Here is an 11,677-nt window from a genome sequence, read left to right on the forward strand (position 1 = left end):
ATCCCACCACGATGCTCTGCTTGGAACTGCACCGACTGACATCTCCTCCATTCAATAAAAATACATATCTGGATTGCGACTTAGAGTCACCCGGATCAGTGTCCAAGCTTGCATCGACGTAACCGTTTACGACGAGCTCTTTGTCACCTCCATAAACGAGAAACATATCCTTAGTCCCTTTTTAGGTATTTCAGGATGTTCTTGACCGCTGTCTAGTGCTCCACTCCGGGATTACTTTGGTACCTCCCTGCTATGCTTATAGCAAGGCACACATCAAGTCTGGTACACAGCATTGTATACATGATAGAACCTATGGCTGAAGCATAGGGAATGACTTTCATTTTCTCTCTATCTTCTGTAGTGGTCGGGCTTTGAGTCTGACTCAACTTCACACCTTGTAACACAGGCAAGAACCCTTTCTTTGACTGATCCATTTTGAACTTCTTCAAAACTTTATCAAGGTATGTGCTTCGTGAAAGTCCAATTAAGCGTCTTGATCTATCTCTATAGATCTTGATGCCCAATATGTAAGCAGCTTCTCCGGGGTCTTTCGTTGAAAAACTCTTATTTAGGTATCCCTTTATGCTATCCAGAAATTCTATATCATTTCCAATCAACAATATGTCATGCACATATAATGTTAGAAATGCTACAGAGCTCCCATTCACTTTCTTGTAAATACAGGCTTCTCCAAAAGTCTGTATAAAACCATATGCTTTGATCACACTATCAAAGCGTTTATTCCAACTCTGAGAGGCTTGTACCAGTCCATAAATGGATCGCTGGAGCTTGCACCCTTTGTTAGCACCTTTTGGATCGACAAAACCTTCTGGTTGCATCATATACAACTCTTCTTCCAAAAATCCATTCAGGAATGCAGTTTTGACATCCATCTACCAAATTTCATAATCATAAAATGCGGCAATTGCTAACATGATTCGGACAGACTTAAGCATCGCTACTTGTGAGAAAGTCTCATCGTAGTCAACTCCTTGAACTTGTCGAAATCCTTTCGCAACAAGTCGAGCTATGTAGACAGTAACATTACCATCCACGTCGGTCATCTTCTTGAAGATCCATTTATTTTTCATGGCTTGCCGATCATCGGGCAAGTCCACCATAGTCCACACTTTGTTCTCATACATGGATCCCATCTCAGATTTCATGGCCTCAAGCCATTTCGCGGAATCTGGGCTCATATCTCTTCCTCATAGTTTGTAGGTTCACCATGGTCTAGTAACAGGACTTCCAGAACAGGATTACCGTACCACTCTAGTGCGGATCTCACTCTAGAAGACCTATGAGGTTAGTAAATTGATCTGAAGTTTCATGATCATCATCATTAGCTTCATCACTAATTGGTGTAGGAATCAGTGGAACTGATTTATGTGATGAACTACTTTCCAATAAGGGAGAAGATACAATTACCTCATCAAGTTCTACTTTCCTCCCACTCACTTCTTTCGAGAGAAACTCCTTCTCTATAAAGGATCCATTCTTAGCAACAAATATTTTGCCTTCGGATCTATGATAGAAGGTGTACCCAACAGTCTCCTTTGGGTATCCTATGAAGACGCACTTCTCCGATGTGAGTTCGAGCTTATTAGGTTGAAGTTTTTTCACATAAGCATCTCAGCCCAAACTTTAAGAAACGACAACTTTGGTTTCTTGCCAAACCACAGTTCATAAGGTGTCGTCTCAACGGATTTTGATGGGTGCCCTATTTAAAGTGAATGCAGCCGTCTCTAAAGCATATCCCCAAAACCATAGCAGTAAATCAGTAAGAGACATCATAGATCGCACCATATCCAATAAAGTACGGTTACGACATTCGGACACACCATTTCATTGTGGTGTTCCAGGTGGAGTAAGTTGTGAAACTATTCCACATTGTTTCAAATGAAGACCAAACTCGTAACTCAAATATTCACCTCCATGATCAGATCGTAGAAACTTTATTTTCTTGTTATGATGATTTTCCACTTCACTCTGAAATTCTTTGAACTTTTCAAATGTTTCAGACTTATGCTTCATTAAGTAGATATAACCATATCTACTCAAATTATCTGTGAAGGTAAGAAAATAACGATACCCGCCACGAGCCTCAACACTCACTGGACCACATACATCTATATGTATTATTTCCAATAAGTCAGTAGCTCGTTCCATTATTCCGGAGAACGGAGTTTTCTTCATCTTGCCCATGAGGCACGGTTTGCAAGCACCAAGTGATTCATAATAAAGTGATTCCAAAAGTCCATCAGCATGGAGTTTCTTCATGCGCTTTACACCGATATGACCCAAACGGCAGTGCCACAAATAAGTTGCACTATCATTTTAAACTTTGCATCTTTTGGCTTCAATATTATGAACATGTGTATCATCACGATCGAGATTCAACAAAAATAGACCACTCAGCAAGGGTGCATGACCATAAAAGATATTACTCATATAAATAGAACAACCATTATTCTTTGATTTAAATGAATAACCGTCTCGCATAAACAAGATCCAAATATAATGTTCATGCTCAACGCTGGCACCAAATAAGAATTATTCAGGTCTAAAACTAATCCCAAATGTAGATGTAGAGGTAGCGTGCTGACGGCTATCACATCGACCTTGGAACCATTTCCCACGGGCATCGTCACCTCGTCCTTAGCCAATCTTCGTTTAATCCGTAGCCCCTGTTTCGAGTTGCAAATATGAGCAACAGAACCAGTATCAAATACCCAGGCGCTACTAGGAGCATTAGTAAGGTACACATCAATAACATGTATATCAAATATACCTTTCACTTTGCCATCCTTCTTATCCGCCAAATACTTGGGGTAGTTCCGCTTCCAGTGACGAGTCCCTTTGTAGTAGAAGCACTCAGTTTCAGGCTTAGGTCCAGACTTGGGTTTCCTCTCTTGAGCAGCAACTTTCTTGTCGTTCTTCTTGAAGTTCCCCTTCTTCCCTTTGCCCCTTTTCTTGAAACTAGTGGTCTTGTTGACCATCAACACTTGATGCTCCTTCTTGATTTCTACCTCCGCAGCTTTTAGCATCGCGGAGAGCTCGGGAATAGTCTTGTTCATCCCTTGCATATTATAGTTCATCATGAAGTCTTTATAGCTTGGTGGCAGTGATTTAAGAACTCTGTCAATGACACTATCATCAGGAACATTAACTCCTAGCTGAGTCAAGTGGTTATGGTACCCAGACATTCTGAGTATGTGTTCACTGACAGAACTATTCTCCTCCATTTTGCAGATGTAGAACTTGTTGGAGACTTCATATCTCTCAACTCGGGCATTTGCTTGAAATATTAACTTCAACTCTTGGAACATCTCATATACTCCATGACGTTCAAAACGTCTTTGAAGTCCCAATTCTAAGCCGTAAAGCATGGCACACTGAACTATCGAGTAGTCATCAGCTTTGCTCTGCCAGACATTCTTAACATCATTAGTAGCATCTGCAGCAGGCCTAGCGCCCAGCGGTGCATCCAGGATGTAATTCTTCTGTGCAACAATGAGGATAATCCTCAAGTTACGGACCCAGTCCGTGTAATTGCTGCCATCCTCTTTCAACTCAGCTTTCTCTAGGAACGCATTAAAATTCAAAGGAACGGTAGCACGGGCCATTGATCTGCAATAACATAGACATGCAAAATAACTATCAAGACTAAGTTCATGATAAATTAAAGATCAATTAATCATATTACTTAAGAACTCCCACTTAGATAGACATCCCTCTAGTCATCTAAATGATCACGTGATCCAAATCAACTAAACCATGTCTGATCATCACGTGAGATGGAGTAGTTTTCAATGATGAACATCACTATGTTGATCATATCTACTATATGATTCACGTTTGACCTTTCGGTCTCAGTGTTCCGAGGCCATATCTGCATATGCTAGGGTCGTCAAGTTTAACCTGACTATTCTGTGGGTGCAAAACAGGCTTGCACCCGTTGTATGTGAACGTAGAGCTTATCACACCCGATCATCACGTGGTGTCTCGGCACGACAAACTATAGCAACGGTGCATACTCAGGGAGAACACTTATACCTTGAAATTTAGTAAGGGATCATCTTATAGTGCTACCGTCGTACTAAGCAAAATAAGATGCATAAAAGATAAACATCACATGAAATCAAAATATGTGACATGATATGGCCATCATCATCTTGTGCTCATGATCTCCATCACTGAAGCATTGTCATGATCTCCATCGTCATCGGCACGGCACCTTGATCTCCATCATAGCATCGTTGTCGTCTCGCCAAATATTGTTACTATGACTATCACTACCGCTTAGTGATAAAGTAAAACAATTACATGGCGATTGCATTGCATACAATAAAGCGACAACCATATGGCTCCTGCCAGTTGCCGATAAGTTTGTTACAAAACATGATCATCTCATACAACAATTTATATCACATCATGTCTTGACCATATCACATCACAGCAAGCCCTGCAAAAACAAGTTAGACGTCCTCTACTTTGTTGTTGCAAGTTTTACATGGCTACTACGGGCTTCTAGCAAGAACCATTCTTACCTACGCACCAAAACCACAATGATTTTTCGTCAAGTGTGTTGTTTTAACCTTCAACAAGGACCGACCGTAGTCAAACTCGATTCAACTAAAGTTGGAGAAACAGACACCCGCTAGCCACCTATGTGCAAAAGCACTTCGGTAGAACCAGTCTCATGAACGCGGTCATGTAATGTCGGTCCGGGCCGCTTCATCCAACAATATCGGCGAATCAAAGTAAGACGTTGGTGGTAAGAAGTATGACTATTATCTCCCACAACTCTTTGTGTTCTACTCGTGCAAATAACATCTATGCATAAACCTGGCTCGGATGCCACTGTTGGGGAACGCGGTAATTTCAAAAAAATTCCTACGATCACGCAAGATCTATCTAGGTGATGCATAGCAACGAGAGGGGAGAGTGTGTCCACGTACCCTCGTAGACCGAAAGCAGAAGCGTTTCAATAACGCGGTTGATGTAGTCGAACTTCTTCGCGATCCAACCGATCCAAGTACCGAACGTACGGCACCTCCGTGTTTAGCACACATTCAGCTCGATGACGTTCCTCGTGCTCTTGATACAGTTGAGGACGAGGGTGAGTTTTGTTAGCACAACGGCGTGGCGACGGTGATGATGATGTTACCGGCGTAGGGCTTCGCCTAAGCTCTACGATGGTATGATCGAGGTGTGTAACTATGGAGGGGGGCAACGCACACGGTTAAGAGAAACTTGTGTGTTCTAGGGTGCCCCCTTGCCCCCGTATATAAAGGAGCAAGGGGGAGGCCGGCCGGCCCCTAGGGCGCGCCCAAGAGAGGAGGAGTCCTACTTGGACTTCCTAGTCCTAGTAGGATTCCACTTCAAGGAAGGAGGGGGAAAGGAAAGGAGAGGGAGAGCGAGTAGGAAACGGGGGCGCCGCCCCCCTTCCCTTGTCCTATTCGGACTCAAGAGGGGGTGCACCGCCAGCACTCCTGTGGCCCTCCTCTCTCTCCACTAAGGCCCATGGTGGCCCATTAGTTCCCGGGGGGGTTCCGGTAACCCCTCCGGCACTCCGGTTTTATCCAAAACTTCCTGGAACTTTTCGGTGTCCGAATAACATGGTCCAATATTTCAATCTTTATGCCTCGACCATTTCGAGACTCCTCGACACGTCCGTGATATCATCCGAGACTCCGAACAAACTTCGGTCATCATAAACACATAACTCATAATACACATCATCATCGAACATTAAGCGTGCGGACCCTATGGGTTCGAGAACTATGTAGACATGACCGAGACACATATCGGGTCAATAACAAATAGCGGAACCTAGATGCTCATATTGGCTCCTACATATTCTACGAAGATCTTTATCGGTTAAACCGCATAACATCATACATTGTTCCCTTTGTCATCGGTATGTTACTTGCCCGAGATTCGATTGTCGGTATCATCATACCGTTCAATCTCGTTACCAGCAAGTCCATTTACTTGTTCCATAATGCTTGATCCAATAACTAACTCATTAGTCACAATGCTTGCAAGGCTTATAGTGATGAGCATTACCGAGAGGGCCCAGAGATACCTCTTCGAAACACGGAGTGACAAATCCTAATCTCGATCGATGCCAACCCAACAAACACCTTCGGAGACACCTGTAGAGCATCTTTATAATCACCCATTTACGTTGTGACATTTGATAGCACACAAGGTGTTCCTCCGGTATTCGGGAGTTGCATAATCTCATAGTCCGAGGAACATGTATAAGTCATGAAGAGAGCAGTAGCAATGAAACTATAATGATCATAATGCTAAGCTAACAGATGGGTCATGTCCATCACATCATTCTCCTAATGATGTGATCCCGCTCATCAAATGACAACACATGTCTATGGTTAGGAAACATAACCATCTTTGATTAACGAGCTAGTCAAGTAGAGGCATACTAGGGACACTTTTGCTTTGTCTATGTATTCACACATGTACTAAGTTTCCGGTTAATATAATTCTAGCATGAATAATAAACATTTATCATGAAATAAGGAAATAAATAATAACTTTATTATTGCCTTTAGGGCATATTTCCTTCATCGACGTCCCCCCTGACCTGTATGGCGCTGTCATGACCCAGGGTGGCTTAAGTGACAAGGCTCTCATGGCAGCTCTCAGGCACCTGCTTGACAACAAGGTCCAGGGTGTTGGGTTCATTGCCATGGCAGACACTCACAGGGTGCTGTGGCTCAAGAGCTGGTTGGGAAAGCACTACTAATAGAGTAGTGCTGCCTATGAGCGTGCATGATCCCCGACGGCGATGGCGGTGGTGACGACGACGACGATGACGATGATGACGTACATATTGTGTAGCTAGGGCTCAAAAACTATTTGATGGTCTTATATTTTTGTGAGGTGGTATATACTAACCCCTCACGTTGATGGTGAACTTGCGGTGGTAGGACGAAACCCTCTTTTGGATGTGGTGGTAGGTTAACACCAAGGTAGTGCTAGGTAGAACTTGTTATGTCGTATGATCATGCATGCTTTACTTCTTCTCTTCTGCCCCATTGTTTTTTGTGTGCTGCTTTGCTTGCTACTTGTGTGCTCCATTGATTTGCTGCTTCAACTCTTGCTCTTGTGCATTGCTAGGGAAAGTGGTATGCCGTGTTCATCGGTAAGGCTCCAGGGGTTTACAGTTCATGGGAAGAAGCCAGTGCACAAGTGGCATCATAAAGCAACAGCAGCCATAGAGGGTTCAAGACTAGGCAGGCAGCAGAACAAGCTTACTCCGACTGGGTGCGAAAGCACGGAGGCAGTAGTGTTGACAGTGGCAAGGTTGGAGGTGTCAAAGTAGAAGGCGCTAAGGTGGATCGTCAGTTTGGGCTGAAGCTCAAGAACTTCATCATCTTCGCCCAGCTCATCGCCATTGCTGTGTCGTGGCGTTGGTGTGCTAGGTGTGATCATTGTGGGTAAGCTCACCAACTAGGGTACAAGGTAAGCACACCATGTACGTCGTATGCAACCAAACGCCGTGTTCATGTGCCGCTTGGGCCAATGCAGGCAACCAAACAAAGTGCACTTGCGTATTACCTAATGCAGGGGCATTAGATGCAGGCAACCAAACAACTTGCAGATGGCGCATTAGGGCCTATTTTTGCTCAACTAGGCTGGGTTGAGAAGTGTATGCGAGCAGGAACTGTTCACAACTTGAACCAAACACGCCCACTGTGTCAACTGGATCAACTCAGTAATAACCCTGTAAAGGCCCTATGCGTGTAGCTTTACTCGTGTTAGAATGGCCGCTGGATGAACTATGACAAGGACATGTTTCGGCTACCAGATGGCTTGTCGACTGATCCAGCGAGATGCACAAGCGCGAACAACATCGCGGTCTACAATGACGATGATTACCAGCGGTTGCGGTGCAACTACTCCAAAGGATACGAGGGCAATCGCTACATCATCGATGGATGAGCAACTCCAGTAGGGCGACCCATTTCGTCCGCTAGCGTCCGTTTGGATCGGCGCGGACACAAAAGTTGGCCCAATGCGCCGGCCCAAATGGACGCGCGTTTGCTTGGCATCCACCTTTCGACCCATTCCCGATCCATTTTTTAGCCGGATTTGCATTGGCGCGGACACGAGGCAGACGCGCTCGCGCGCGCCTTCTCCTTCCCCCCAGGCCCGCTAATCGGTGGCATCCTCCACCATTTCCCTCCACCCCCCCCAAAAACGCTCCCGCCTACGCGCGCTCCCGCCCCACCCCCGCCATGGACGACGACCTCGACACCACCGCTGGCCTGGCCTCCCTCACCTCGTCCGGCATGCCAGCCGCCCCCTCCAGCAAAGGCAAGCCTTGCACCCCCTGCAAGACCGCTACGCCCAAGCCGAAGAAGGTGTTGACACCCGAACAGCGGGCAAAGGAGTCAGCCAAGAGGAAGGACCGGAGGCACGTGGTGGGCGCGAGGGATGAAGCCATCGCGGCGGCCGTCGTCACCGCCGCCACGCAGCAGGAGGTCACCAACGCCCGCGTCGCAGCGGCAACGACTGAGGCGCTCTATATGTTAGGGTTAAACCCTGGCCAGCATGGTCTCGTCAATGTCGCCGTGGCCGCGGCTAGCACCGGCTCATTCGCCTTCCCTCGGACAGTGCTGCTCGACTCGCCCCACGTGTCGGCTTGCACCCCGGTGCCCAGCTTCCACGTCTACCTGCAGGGAGTGCTCGCCCGAGGTGAGCATGGTCGCGCCTTCCACGCCCGCGCCCGCCCCATCGACCTCAACGCCACACTGGTGGTCGGTGGCTCGTCAACCGGAGGCGCGAGGAAACACGCGCGGCAGACGCCAAACGACGTGCTGCCGGGCGCATGCAACCTGTTCGACGGAATGCTAGCCGCCAGCGACGACGACTACATGCAGAACATGATCTTCGAGGGTGGTGCACATGCCGCTAGCTTAGATCCCGACGAGACACAAAGCCAGGATGGCCGAGGGGCGTTCACGACGTCCGCTGGCTACAATGAAGATCAGGCGGCCTCCATGCGTGATCAGGTCGGCCTGAACCTGGACGGCTTCCCTCTCGACCACGAGTTTCCGGAGGACTACGGGCTAGAGGAAGGGACAAGTGCGACATCGAAGGGGAGCCTTTGTTCGAGGACGAGCTCGCCAACCAAGCCGTCGGGCCGAAGCCGAAAAGCAAGAGCAAGAGGACCAAGGCATACGCGGCGGCCGAGGACAAGCTTCTTTGCGAGTGTTGGAGAGACATTGGGCAAGACCCCAAGACGGGCGCCGAACAAAAGCATACAACTTTTTGGATTCGTGTCCACCATGAGTTCCATGAGCGCAAGAAGTTTCCGCCGTACCAAATAGTAAGCGCGCGCGGGTGGGTGTCCATTTCGAAGCGATGGAGGGTGATCCAACAAGAGTGCAACAAGTTTTGTGCCACTCTTGAGAGCGTCAAGGTCCGCCCCGTGGGCGGCATTGGCATGCAAGACATGGTATGCTAGGAAGCTGCCCTCTTTTGTGTCATCAAGTTTATGCTTGCGTGTTCGTTTGCATACCATTTTGCCAATATGCTTGCATGAAATACATTGTTGGCATTTCAAGCTTTGGAGGCATTCAGGGTCCAACACAATGGCAAGTGCTTCAACCTCTCCCATTGCTTTAGGGTCATCAAAGACGAGGATAAGTTCAAGGCGCAATATGCCGCCCTCAATTCACGTGGTGGGAAGTAAGCCGTGGAGGAGGTTGGGGACGGCGAGAAGGCTCGGCCGCGGGGGAAGACCAACTCCAAGAAGGAGGACAAGTGGTGTGCGACATCGATCATCTTGATCGCAACCGTGGAGGGCATGATGACCAAGAAGGACTCAAGGGAGGAGAAACACCGGTAAGAAAGGGAAGAGCAAATGAACGCCTTCATGGAGATCCAAAGGAGGAGGCTTGAGATGGACGCGGAGAAGCAAGCAAGGATGCTTGAGATGGAGGCGAAGAAGCAAGCCAAGATGCTAGAGATCGAGGCAGCCAACGCCAAGACCAATGCGAAAGAAGTGGCTCTCGCGAGCATGATGACCGGATGGAGATCATGAAGGTGGATCTACACACCGTGTCGTCAAGGAAGGCCGTGGTTCGAGAAGATGCAGGCCGGCATGCTCAAGTTCGACGACGAGTGATCTATGGCGGTGAGTGCCATCCTTTTTTGTATGCCGGCAGGTGTGCTGGCATGACCACGGGGGCCGCGATGACGTGGTCGAACTCAAGTCCCACCCTTTTTTGTGTGCTCGCATGTGTGCCTGTCGGCTGGTAGTGAGTGCGCCAGCATGAACTGTGGTGATATTTTTTGAAGCCGGCCTTGTATGCCGGCGCTGGCATGGTGCCGGCATGAGACATGATCACTGGCATGATCGGCCGCGGGCCTTTTTAAAAAAAGTTGAGTGCGGACATGAAATGGGTTGGCGCGTTAGCCGCACTGCCGACCCAAATTTAAAACAGGGCGGATGCCGGGCGGGCGGCCAACCCAAACGGATAAAAAGCAGACAAATTCGTCGTCCGTTTGGGTCGGCCCGTTGGAGTTGCTCTTACAAAACCTAATATGCAACGACCGCCTATAGTTAGGCATTGAAAAAAAATTCGTGTCATCTGATCAGCATCCAATGGTTAGGAGTGCACCGCAAGCTGTTTATTTTCTTCCTCCGGCATCTTCTTTCTCCTCCTCCCTGCTATGGTTCCTCCTTCTCCTCCTACCCCTCCTCCGCGGCCTACCCAGCCCTAACCACCTGCCTCCGCCGGCTATCACCGCCTTATCTCTCCGCCCTCCCCTCGACCTCCCCCACCGACGTACTGACCGCCACCCCAGCCATCCCTCTAAACCCAGTCCCAATGAACAACTCCAACGACACCCCCCCCCCTCCCAGCCCCCACCACTCGCACTCCCCGGTTAATTTTTGGACTCGCTCCTATTCACACCGGCTCCCGCTCGTACACTGCTTGACCTCGCCAGTCCTCACCCCGTCCCTGCCTTTGGCCTCACGCTGCATTTTTGCAAAGAGTGACTGACACCACAAAAATATTCATGCACATGATGTTTAGCAAAACCGAACATATTTTTATATACCGAGAAAGTACTCTATTCCATAGTATTAGTATATAGTGCGTATACATCCTTTTGAATGTTGAGCTTCCTACACTTTCAGTAGATTTACAGAGAAATAAATCTTCAACTACAGGAGTAAATAAATGTCATTATATATACCACGAGACATCTTTTTATGGAGATGTTTGGTATTATAGGCACACATATAATTTTCTATAAACTTGATCAAAATCTAGAAAGTTTCACTTTTTGAAAAAAAAATGTGCACAGGATATTATGACACCTAGAGAACATATATTAGAATTTTGAAAATACAATCATTAGTTTATTTCTAACAGTCGAATGAGTCGCAATGAATGTCTCCACTAATGTGCGATAATCTATCACGCGTGATATATATGCACACCCGAGCACCATGCATGCACGCGCATGTATCACACAAGGTACAGTCAACACTCTATTTCGTTCCCCTTGTTGTTTTCATACACTCTCCTTTCCTCTTGGCTCTAGTACCACTAACCACACCGTCTCCTCCATGATATTGGCACCATTGCCGACCACCTTCTCATTCTACCATTCGAAGACCCTATTC

The sequence above is a fragment of the Triticum aestivum genome, chromosome 2B, assembly GCF_018294505.1.
Source record: "Triticum aestivum cultivar Chinese Spring chromosome 2B, IWGSC CS RefSeq v2.1, whole genome shotgun sequence".
Classification (NCBI taxonomy): domain Eukaryota; kingdom Viridiplantae; phylum Streptophyta; class Magnoliopsida; order Poales; family Poaceae; genus Triticum; species Triticum aestivum.